This window comes from Peromyscus maniculatus, chromosome 14 (assembly GCF_049852395.1).
Source record: "Peromyscus maniculatus bairdii isolate BWxNUB_F1_BW_parent chromosome 14, HU_Pman_BW_mat_3.1, whole genome shotgun sequence".
NCBI classification, from domain to species: domain Eukaryota; kingdom Metazoa; phylum Chordata; class Mammalia; order Rodentia; family Cricetidae; genus Peromyscus; species Peromyscus maniculatus.
Genome location: NC_134865.1, coordinates 19136865 through 19149121, shown reverse-complemented (window position 1 = coordinate 19149121; position 12257 = coordinate 19136865). Strand labels below are relative to the sequence as shown.

Below are 12257 nucleotides of genomic sequence, written 5' to 3'. Positions count from 1 at the left end.
TTGTATCAGCTACTTTTCTCATTGCTGATGTAAAATAGCTGACAGGAGCAGCTCCAGGAGGGGAGGCATGCCTTTGGCTCACCGTTTCAGAGGACTCAGTCCATCATGGCAAGAAAGGTGTAGCACGGCAGTAAGGCCCTGGGCTCAAGGTATCAAAGCTGCCCCTTCTCACATTTGACAGACCAGGAAGCAAAGAATGGGACTGGAAGTCTAAGTGGGTAACCCCTAAAGGCCGCCTTCAAAGAAGAGGCCATGACCGGGCAGAAGACACCAGAGTCGCCACTGCCACCAGTAAGGCCCGCTCACCCACTCGCCTAGCCCCATGCCCCGTTCACCATGCAGCCTGCTTCTGCAAAGCAGTACTATCGAAGGGACTATGTATTCATTGAATTTTGTGTTGAAGACAGTAAAGATGTTAATGTAAATTTTGAAAAATCCAAACTTACTTTCAGTTTTCTTGGAGGAAGTGATAATTTTAAGGCATTTAAATGAAATTGATCTTTTTCACTGTATTGATCCAAATGATTCCAAGCATAAAAGAACGGACAGATCAATTTTATGTTGTTTGCGGAAAGGAGAATCTGGCCAGTCATGGCTCAAATTGACAAAGGAGAGGGCAAAGCTTAATTGGCTCAGTGTGGACTTCAACAATTGGAAAGACTGGGAAGATGATTCAGATGAAGATGTGTCCAATTTTGACCGTTTCTCTGAGATGATGGATCACATGGGTGTTGATGAGGATGCAGATTTACCAGAAGTAGATGGAGCAGATGATGATTCACAGATGAATGTTGTCATTGCCTGGATTTTGTGAAAGTGGAATAACTTCTGCAAGATTTAATCATTGAGAAAATTCCTGAGTCGGCAGCTCTAAAGGCAGGTGGTGTATTTGCCTCCTTTAACCCATTTTTTAACCTGTTTTTTTTTAAGGCTTCACTGAGGGTTAATAATGTACCATTGTATGGGGCAATGTAAGTCAGCTAAGGCAATATCCTTATGTATGAACATTTCCCAGGATTCCAGGAAGCAGTTGAGATCCTAGGCAACTGACACAGCATCTCTGATGAATAAACACACTTCACCTAAGTCTTCTTTCTGTGACAGTTACTTACATGTTAGGAAGCTCTCGGCTTAGAGAAGAGAACGAGTTTTAGATGCTAGACTACCGGCTTGAAGGGGCTGAGACAAATTGGCTGACATCTTAACCTGATACCCTGCCATTCCTCCAGCGTACCTTTCAGAATTATTCCACTAAAGTTTATTTTTCAAAAAAATGTACTTTGTATTATTGTATGTGATCACTTGTCAGTGTTGAGGTGTATTTTAGCTAAAACTAGTGAATGCCCTAACTTAGATGGTTCTTGAAGCCTCTACATTTGGTATTGTTTGGCCCTTGAGCTCTTACATCTCTTCGCATGGAGGAGGAAGAAAGCTGTACATTGTTGCTGGAGAGTCTGTGCACGTTAGACCAGATCTGTATTTGCACTGTCAGTATGGCAAATGAGTGGAAAATGTTAAAACACTATTGGATTTTTTTTATTTCCTGTTTTGATTTCAGCTTATGCCCTGGCTGGAAAAACCTCAATTTATGTTCATAACAGTGGGGATTTTTTTAAATGTCTACATTCTTTCTAATAAACTGTTGGATGATTAAAAAAAAAAAAAAAAAAAAAGGCCACCTTCAGTGACCCACACCACCAGGCGAGCACCACACCCTCAAAACAGCACCACCATCTGGAACAGCTGTTCAAGCACATGGTGGGGGCATTGCAGATCTAAACCATAGCAACCTTTCATCATGGATTTACAAGATTTACAATTTATACACATACATTTCTGTCATTTAAAATTTTTTCATGGAAGTCTTTTCTTGTCCTATTTTCCAAAATATAAAAAAGGAAGCGTATTTGGGAGACTCATTCACGAGTCGCATAATCTCTTCCAATGAGAGTTTCTAAGAACTGAAGGCTGATGTACTCTACAACAAATTCATTTCTAAATATTTGTATGCTGGCTTCCTTTCCTGCCTGCTCCTTAGAATAGTAGCCTTGTGCTGGAAGTCACTGCTCCCTTTCCTGGAACCAGCAGGGGATCAATTGCTGTCACAGGCTGCCTGACTGGCTTCTGTCACTCCTACCAGAGGAGCCTCTCCTTGAAGCACTCTACACAAGTGAGAGAATTGCTTTGTCTCTGACCCCTTCAGAACTCGGTGGTGATGCTGCCCCCTCAGCCAGCTCCAGGGCACTGCAGTTTCCCTGTGGTTTCACCAAATCCTATCCGCAACCTTGTAAATTATTTCATTACACTTTCCACAACTCACACAATCTTATTTCTCTCCAGGACCCTGATTTCTCAAAGTGATGTCACAGAGTTCTAACACTAAAACAGAAACTAGAAATTTCCTGGAAAATAAAAATTCATCTATCAAAATGTTACATAAAGTGTGATTAAGCACCACTGCCTCAGGCTATGCAGATAAGCTGCGTTTGCCATATACTCCAACCCCAGAACACCTCCCAGTATTTTCCAGGCATCTGAGAACCAGCATTTGTTGTGATACAGCTCGAGAGAGGCCTTGGCAAGTTTGAGCCAAGGAGACACGCCGTGAGGGTGGTGGTCAAGGGGGGCATGGCAGAAAGTTACTCACACCATGCAGACACGGCATCCACATGGAAAGTTTCATTGGGAGGAAAAGGGAAGGAAAGGGAGGGGGAGGGGAGAGAAGGAAGGGGAAGTGCATGCTACCTCATGGTGAGAGGGGAGAAAGGGGGGGTGGGGGGGGAGAGAGAGAGAAGGGGGAGGAGCCCTTTCTTAAAGGGAACTTAGGATAGCATCAGGACACTGGGCGGGCCATGTTATTATCTGCTTATTGGCCAGGATTCCAAGAAGTGGATCTAAATGCTAACAGTGTTCTCCGTACACATGAGAAAAATTCAGATAATAATAGAAAGACACAGGTGGTACTGTAAAACCTCTTAGAATGTGTCAGAGACTTTTCTGTTGGCTGTGCTAAGATACCATGACCAAGGAAACTTGCAGAAGAAAGGGTTTATTTGGGGCTTATGGTTCCAGAGGGTGAGTCCATGATTGTCATAATGGGAAGCATGGCAGCATGCAGGCAAGCTTGGCACTGGAACAGTAACTGAGATCTTACATCTAATCCACAAGCAAGAGGCAGAGACAGAGGCTAGGGCTGGCATGGGCTTTTGAAACCTCAAATCCCTTCCTCCTCTAACAAGGCCACACCTCCTAGTCCTTCCCAAACAGTTCCACCAACTGAGGACCAAGCATTCAAATATATGAGCCTATAGGGACTATTCTCACTCAAACCACCACATTCCACTCCCTGACTCCCATGGGCTTGCAGCCATATCATAATATGAAAGGCAAATTCAAAAGCTGTGGTGAGCCACAAGGAAATGATATAGGGAGTCCAGCTGTATATAATAAGCTATACTTTGACTGATCAAAGGTCCGTCAAATGGGAAGCCATTTATCACTGAATATTTGGTGTTATACAGGTTTAATATTCAGCTGTGCCTTGCTATGAATTTCTTGTGGGCCCATATATTACTAGACCATTTGGCAAACAGTTCAGCTTCTCAGACCTGCTGAACCTCCAGACAGAAAAAAGTGGGTACAGAGAGGAACTGAGACTCGGGGCCGAACTGAAGCTGTATAGACAGAGTTTTGTCCTAGAGGAATAAAGTAGACGGACAAAGAGCACAGAGTGCATACACTCCTTTCCTTCAGATACCCCACGCTGCGTGTCTTCCCCAGGACTCTGGAGGAATTTTCTCAGGGTTGGAACTTGGGAAAATTCCATTAAAAGCCCCCATAGTCTTTCACAAATTCAATGTAGTTTCAAAGTCCAAAGTTTCTTCTGAGTCTTAAGGCAATCTCTTAATTGTAAACACAAAGAGCAAACTACAGCCAGGCATGGTGGCACAAACCTTTAATCCCAGCACTCGGGAGGCAGAGGCAGGCAGAACTCTGAATTCAAGGCAAGCCTTGAATTCTACATTGTGAGTTCTACAACAGCCAGGGCTGTGACGGGAGATTTTGTCTCAAAAAAATAAATAAATAAAAGTAAGAAAAAAATAATTTTTAAAGCAAATTACATTTTTCCAACATACAATGGCGTAGTATATACATCACCATTCAAAAGGGGAAGAAAGGAAACATAAGGAAATACTGAACCCCAGTAAGACTGAACCCCAGCATGACAAACTCCAAACCCTGTAGCTCCATGTCTGATGCCAAAGGACTTAGATGGCTCCAGCCTTACGGCTTTGATGACACACCACACGTTTCTCTCTAGGGCTGGTTCCACTCCCTGTCTGCAGCTCTTCTCTACAGATATCCCACTGCTCTGGCATCTCCAAAATCTTGGGGTCTCCAGCACAATGCAGACTTCACTGTCACAGCCTCATGCAATGGCCTTTCCAAACCTCCACGCAGGGGCATCCCTCACAGCTGTCCACAGTGGCTTTCCTTAACCGAGAGGGGAAGATTTCACAGCCCCTTTACTCCTTCACAGTGCTAAAGCCAGCACCGTGTGGCCAATGTCACCAAGTTCTGATGCCTGCTAGGGATGAAACTTGGCCCCTCCTTGAACTGCGTTTGCATAAGCCTTGCTTCATTGCTTCCCTTTGCTGCATATGCTTTTCCTTATTACAAGTTGTAAGCTTAGCTGGGCGGAGTCTTGCTCTCTCTCTCTCTCTCTCTCTCTCTCTCTCTCTCTCTCTCTCTCTCTCTCTCACACACACACACACACACACACACACACACACACACACTTAATTCCATTTGTGCCAGGTCTCTCCTTATCTCTTTCAACACAAGCCTTGGCTCCAACATTAAATTTCCTGTTGGTCTTTTTGTCTTCAAATTGTACATTTTGTATTTCTCTTTGCTCCATTTGCTTTTCTTGCATAAGAGTGATCATAATAGAGTGGTCATAATAGAGTGGCCATAATAGAGTGGCCATAATAGAGTGGCCATAATAGAGTGGCCATAATAGAGTGGGCCACAATAGAGTGGTCATAATAGAGCTGGGCGGTGGTGGCGCACGCCTTTAATCCCAGCATTCCGCAGGCAGAGCCAGGCAGATCTCTGTGATTTCGAGGCCAGACTGGTCTACAGAGTGAATTCCAGGAAAGGTGCAAAGCTACACAGAGAAATCCTGTCTCCAAAACAAAAAAACAAAAACAAAACAAAAAAAGAGTGGTCATAATAACCACAGGATAGAGTCAACATTAAGCTGTCTTGAAAACTTTGCCAATAAGATTAGTCCAACTTTTCACTTTAGCCTGAGGTAGATTCTTATATAAGGGCAAAAAGTAGCCACGTTCTTTGCCAAAGTATCACAAGAATGATCTTTAGGTGCTAATATTGTTCCCCTTTGACACCTCTTGAGCTCCATAGTCCACATTGTTCTCAGCAACAGTGTCTTCCAAGCTCCTATTAGGAAGCCCTTTAAGCCCTGCTTAGAACCTTCAACTGCTTTTCTAGTCCAAAGTCTTCCGTATTTCTCCAAAAGAAATGGTCAGGCCTGTCACAGCAAAAGCCCACTCCCTGGTACCAATTCAGCCTTAGCTACTTTTCTATTGCTGTGAAGAGACACCATAACTGAGGCAACTTACAGAAGAAAGAATTTATTTGAAGCTTACAGTTTCAGAGGGTGAGTCCATGACCATTCAACTCTATGAGCCAATGAGGCCATTCTCATTCCAACCACCAGAGTTTTTGTCTTCAAAATGTAGCCAATCCCTCACCCTGATGGCAGGGGACACACAGTCCACCTGACCTTCATCCACAGCTCAGACCTAGGACATGACTCTCTAGCTCCCAAGTCATCATCCAGGTAGGTCTCTAGAGAGAGTCCACCAAGGAAATGTGCCATCACAGACATGAAGATTTGAACCCACGACTAACAAGAACCTCGTCAGACAAAGAAACACAAACTGTGGACAAATGATCAAAGAGAAAGCAGAGATGCTAAAAGTGCTAGGATCCGTTCATTTCACAAGGAATCTTTATATGGAAAGCACAAATCTTCAAACTGCAGGTTTCAGAAACACTGATGTGGGATGACTCTGCTGTTAGTATTCTGATCCACCCCTTGAAGACCCGCCCAGCATCCTGATGTCATCTTATGTAAAGCTGCCTTAAAGAAAAAACTCCCCTTTCGCTCTCTCTTCCACCTCTCACCAGAGGTAACACGCACTTCTCTCTCTCTCTCTCTCTCTCTCTCTCTCTCTCTCTCTCTCTCTCTCTCTCTCTCTCTCCCTCTCCCTCTCCCTCTCCCTCTCCCTCTCCCTCTCCCTCTCCCTCTCCCTCTCCCTCTCCCTCTCCCTCCCTCTCCCTCTCCCTCTCCCTCTCCTTCCCTCCCTCCCTCCCTCCCTTTAATAATAAAAACTTTCCACATGGATGTCGTGTCTGCCATGTGAGTAACTTTCCACCACGCCACTCTGCCATCCACCGAGTCTGCACAAAGTGCCTCATCCACCACGGGGCACCTTGGTCCAAACCTGCCAAAGCCTCTCCCGCCAGTTCACACCATTAACACCTGAGATGCCATCAACCACTTCACAGAACACAGAAGTTATCCCAGATACTCAGTCATCTATTTTGAGAAAATGTTAAGACTCCAGACACACAGTGTCTCTCTACTCTCTATGCACTCCCCTTTTCTATCCCGACGAGCACTTCCCACTTGAGGAGAAATTGTTAGCTTCTCTTCAAGCACAATGCAAGCTCTTTGCGTGAGGAGAATAAGCCTTGTTTTTTAACTTTTGCTGCAGTGTGTGCTGTTAATCACTGTGAAGAAATGGAAAAATACTTGATAAATGAGTAGACGTCTGCTTCAGATCTTACTTCACTATCAGTCCTGAGGTAGAGTTTTTCTTTGCACCTACTTGAATACCATTTTGTGTGGAGAACTATCTAGAGGCTATACGCTGGGAAGAAATTCACTGTCATTAGTAACATAATCTCTCCGTTCTAACTCTTCCCAGGTCCCCCTCACTCCCTCTCAACTTCATGACCTCTTATTCTTTATTGGTTTTGTAAATATGGTACTCATATATGAAATCTTCAAAAAAAAAAAAAGCAATAATTTGAAAAGTTTTGCAGCTCTTACATTCTTTACATTTCCTGAGCCTCACGTGGATCTGGGAGATGCTCACAGGGCCCTACCTACCCCTGCTGAACTATTGGCTACTGATGGATTCTGGGGGAGGAACAATCATTGTCTTCATTTGTACACCCAAGGACAAGGAGTCCACCGTGCTCCAATGTGTTGAAGCACAAAGGTCCTTGAGCCCGCAGATCACCAGGGAAACCCGGAATGTGGAGCGCAGAGTTGTCTTTCCAAAGGAAAAGATGTAATAGCTGTTTTCCATCCTGAAGGCTGGGAATGGATGCTGTTAATGACCTGGTGACCTTTGCTATCTGTAGATGCAGACCTCGCCCAGATCTCCCAGACTGTTTATCCCAGACTCTCCCTCCCTAGACCTTTATCATTAGCTTTGTTTCTCAGTCAATAGAACCCTTCCTTAGGGGAGGTGTCGTGTGTACTCTACAGTCTGATGACCTCCAGGCTGTCTCAGTCAGAGACTGCATCAGATCCTAGGCGTTCAGCCAATACAGGTAGCCTGTCTCTAGACCCCATGTTCTTGGAAGAAATGACATGGACTTTGAGTTGAGTTTTAATGTAATCATGCCTCCTTGTGTACCTGGGGTTGTATTACACAAAGAAAAATTTTTTCCCAAATTGTACAGTGTTTAAATATGCTTATAATAAACTGCCTGGTGTCAGACTCCAGAAGTTTGGAACAGCACTGACTACGTCAGGCTGAACTGGGTTTTCCTTTCTTGACTCTCATGGTTCATTTCCCTGCTGGCTGTAACATTTGCAACCAGGACCACCACACCAGTGAATGACTCCAAGCACATGCTCACACAGACAATCCTGGTTAAACTCAGTGAGACGTGTGTGAGGAAGACTTCAATGTGGGGAAGGGATTCGGGGGTTGAGGATGGAAATATTAAAGGTGGAGGGGGGCAGTGGAAAAGGGATGAGCAGAAAGGACAGGGTGTATAGTGTTCAGAATAAACAGAACACAGTTTGTACATGTGTGAAAATTGTCAAAGAACAAATTTGATGAACGGTATTAATAAAATAGCGTTTTCTTGCTTGCTACCTAGCCTGGTCCTGAATTCACCATCATACCTAGCCTCCGGGTAGCTGGGATTATGGTCATACACCACCAGGTCCAGCCTGAAACTCCCACTCTGGGGAAGTTAGAAAGTAGCTTCGAGTTCATTTCCTTTCCTTCCCCATCCCCCTTCCTCTCATCCTCTTTCTCCTTCCTTTCCAGCTCCCTCGTTTTCTCTCTCTTCTCTCTCCCCCTCTCTTCCCTGCTCTTCTTCAAAGAAAATCATACAGAGGAGGCTCTGTGAGGTGCCAGTTTGTAGCCCCCATGCACTACTCTGATCCCGACGCTAACACACATTCTGACATTGAATCCTTTAATATCATACACTTCCCTCCTGAACCCATCCTACTAATGTTCCTGACTTATTTTAAGTTTCCTATTCCCTTAAGTTGGCTGCTCTCTCTCCGAGCCAGCCATTTTCCTCTGGACATCCCAGTTATTTATTAGGGTAGTCTTTTTTTTTTCCTCCTGGCAACAATGAACTGCACTGCATTTTATTCTGATCTCATCCCACACTCTGCCAATCACCAAGTCCTCACTGAGTTCTAATGATACCTTTCCAGGTTCCTCCCACCCATCCTCAGCTTGTACTGTGCCTTCCATTATACAGTGCTAAGCATCAAGCCAAATACCAAGGATCACAGCTTACAGACCTTCAAAGCGCTGTTGCTATGCTCCTCCCAGACTGATAGGTCACACATAACCACTACCTTAATTACTTCTAGGGAATGTTACAGCATATTTGTTTCCACAAGCTCACTTTTTAAAGAACAGTAAATGCTGTTTTCAGAAATAATTACAAGAATTTCTATGGGGAAAACACCAGTATTCTTCTACCATGACGAAATATTTCATGCTGATAGCATGAAATTTCTAGATCAAAGCATGGGTAAGAATTTTAAGCTGTTAAATGTATTTCTAGAAAAGAAAAGACAGCACCAATTTACCTTCCTTCACAACTACGAGCATCCAATATATTTCTTAAAAGTTCCAATTTAAGGCTGGCAAAATGGCTTGGCAGGCAAAGGCACTTGGGGCCAAGCCTGGTGTCCTGAAGTCAAGTCCTGAGACCCGTGTAGAAAAAGAAGGAAACCAATTCCCGCAAGTGTTTCTCTGGCCTCCACACATGGCCTGGGGCACAGTCACACACAGGCAGATAAAATAAGGAGATGTATTCAAAACTGTTTCAACACAGTTGTAAGTATTCAGCGAAGAGTAACGCGCTGTGGTGTGCATTGTTTCATGTGGCCTCCTGTATCTGTGCTACAGAGTATGAAAAAGTTCTAAACTCCCTCAGTATCTAGCACAGAGAATGCTTCTGGAGAAACTCAGCAGCTAAGCTCGGGCTAGAGTGACTACTGGATAGACCAAGATGCAATGTCATCTTCTACGAGCAAATGCATCCCAGCAGGTGTGTGTCCACACTGAGGAAAGGGCAGAAGCAGGGAGAACCAGGAAATATGGGTAGTACTCAAAAATGTGCAACCCACAGCTAGCAGAAGCTTCATGTAGACTTTCTAACAGAGCTTTGGAGGAGACCCCTCCTTCTAAAGAGTCAGCTGCTCCCATGTGCCTTTGTTATGGATCTTCTGGCGTGGGAGTAGCTCCCACTGACATAAAGGACCCCAAGAGTGCATTAGTAGGCAAATTAAAAATATTTAATTTCTAGGGATTAAAGAGTACACTTTCTTCTGGTGAGTTCCATAGTATTAATAATTCAATAATATTATAATATAATTTTAAGAACCCCAAGTATCATTGAAGTCATAGTTCAGAGAAGATGATAAAATCACTTAATGTAAAGGGTAAAACTGGAACCTTAGTACCCTGGATGTGATTATTCTGTGTGTTGGTTTGAAATAGAATGGCCCCCATAAGCATATAGGGAGTGGCATTATTATTAGAAGGTGTGGCTTTGTTGGAGTGGGTGTGGCCTTGTTGGAGGAAGTGTGTCACTGCGGGGGTGGGCTTTGAGGTTTCCTTTGCTCAAGCCACTCCCAATGACACAGTTCACTTCCTGTTGCCTGTAGATCAAGATGGAGAACTCTCAGCTCCTCCTCCAGCACCATGCCTGCCTGCATGCACATTGCCATGCTTCTCGCCATGACAATAATGGACTAAACCTCTGAACTTGTAAGCCAGCCCCAGTTAAATGTTTTCCTTCATAAAGGTTGCTGTGGTCATGGTGTCTCTTCACAGAAATAAACCCTAAGATACCCTGCAACCTGACATACAGCGTTGTCTTCTTCTGGTGCCTTTCACTGTTCCTTTTGTTTTGTATTTTGTCAGGTTTTATCTGGTTGGTTGGTTGGTTGGTTGGTTGGTTGGTTGGTTGGTTGGTAAGGTTTTTCTGTGTTTTTGTTTAGTTTTCTTTTTGCAAAAAAAAAAAATTACAGTGAACATTTGAACTCAAAATGCTGTTTCCTGTTGTTCTTAGAAAATCTTGAAAAGGAAAGCCGCAGTTACATGGGTACACTGTGGACACTTAGTGAGAGTCAAAAGAAAACTTTTGATAAAGGGACCATCAAAGAAGCAAGTTCAACCATCTGTCACAAAGACACAGCTGCAGGTCTTCACCTGAGCCACCAAACCATGCCCCAGGTCCTGAGTCTCAAACTCGGAGTTCAAGGATCACTGACCAAAACTACTTGCTTTTCTAGTGGTCCCAGGGTGCTAACGCCATTTCACAGTGTGTACATCTGAACAGGTGTCTACCACAGATGCTAACAGCTACTAAATGTTTAAACCACAGACCCAGAAATAAATGCTTCCTTCCTATACCTATATGAATAATTTCACACAAGCATGTCATGAAAAAGGGTTTGTTCTGACTGTTATGAATTATGAACTACAATTTTACTCATTTATAGTTCACTGTGGCCTATAAGAGTCTTACATCTCTCCTATACACAAAAAAAATTCTCCTCCATAAAAATTAATGCTCCCATTTTACACTCAAGGAAGTAATAGTGAGAGAAAATGTGCTTGCTCAGTAGTGGTCTAGATGTCTTGCCTGTCACTCTAAGCCCCAAGAAGGGACATTATGCTGTCAAGTGTCTATGTTAGGAAACCAGAATAGGCATGATGTGGCACATGCCTTTAATTTTAGCACTCACTAGATCCAGACAGTTCTCTGTGAATTAGAGGCCGACCTAGTATACATAAAGTTTCCGGCCAGCAGGAGTACCTGGGAGTTCCTGACTGGGGAAAAAAAGTAGAGTTGGGCTGGACAGATGTCTCAGTGGTTAAAAGTGTGTCCTGCGTAGCTTCCAAAGGACCCAAGATAAGTTCCCAACACCTACCTTAGGCAGCTCACAACTGCCTGTAACTCTTGTTCCAAGGAATCCAGTCCACTTCATTCACAGGCACAAAACCACACATAATTTAAAATAAAAATAGAACACTTATGAGAGAAAGTGAAGAAACTAGAAGAACTCAAGACTACCCTTCTCATCAACTGGAAGGTTCAATACCCAGGAAATGGCTCTTGCCAAAGTCTTCTGTACCTTCACCACAATCTCCACCAAAATCCAATGCCAAATTCACAAAAAACGTAAGAAACCTAAAGTTCATATAAAGGCACCAAATCCCTCAGTAGACAAAGCAATCCTGAAAAGAAGGATGAGGCTGGGAGGGTCACCATACTGGTTTCAAATTATACTACAGAGCCACCGTAACAAAAACTGCATGGAAATGTCACAAAGAACAGACACATGTACCAGTGGAATAGAACAGAAGATCTGGATATAAACCCACACACATACAACACCTAATGTTGTACAAAGATGCCAAGAGCTCTTGTTGGCAAAAAGCCAGCTTCTAACAAATGGTGCTGGGTAAACCGAACACCCAAATGTAGAGGAACAGACTTGACCCCATCTCTCCCCATACATAAAAATGAACTGCAACCAGATCAAAGGCTTTAACATAAGACCTGAGACTCTGAAACTGCTGAAGGAAAAAGGAAGGAAATGCCGCAGGATGAAGGCATTGGGCAAGCACTTTCTGAACTGAACTCAAGTTGCCCAGGAAACA

At 43.8% G+C, this 12257-nt stretch overlaps 1 pseudogene; it reads left to right on the top strand.

Annotated features, from left to right (window-relative positions):
* The first annotated feature begins 316 nt into the window (after positions 1 to 316).
* Positions 317 to 814, top strand: LOC102928679 (prostaglandin E synthase 3 pseudogene; annotated as a pseudogene).
* The last annotated feature ends 11443 nt before the right edge of the window (positions 815 to 12257 follow it).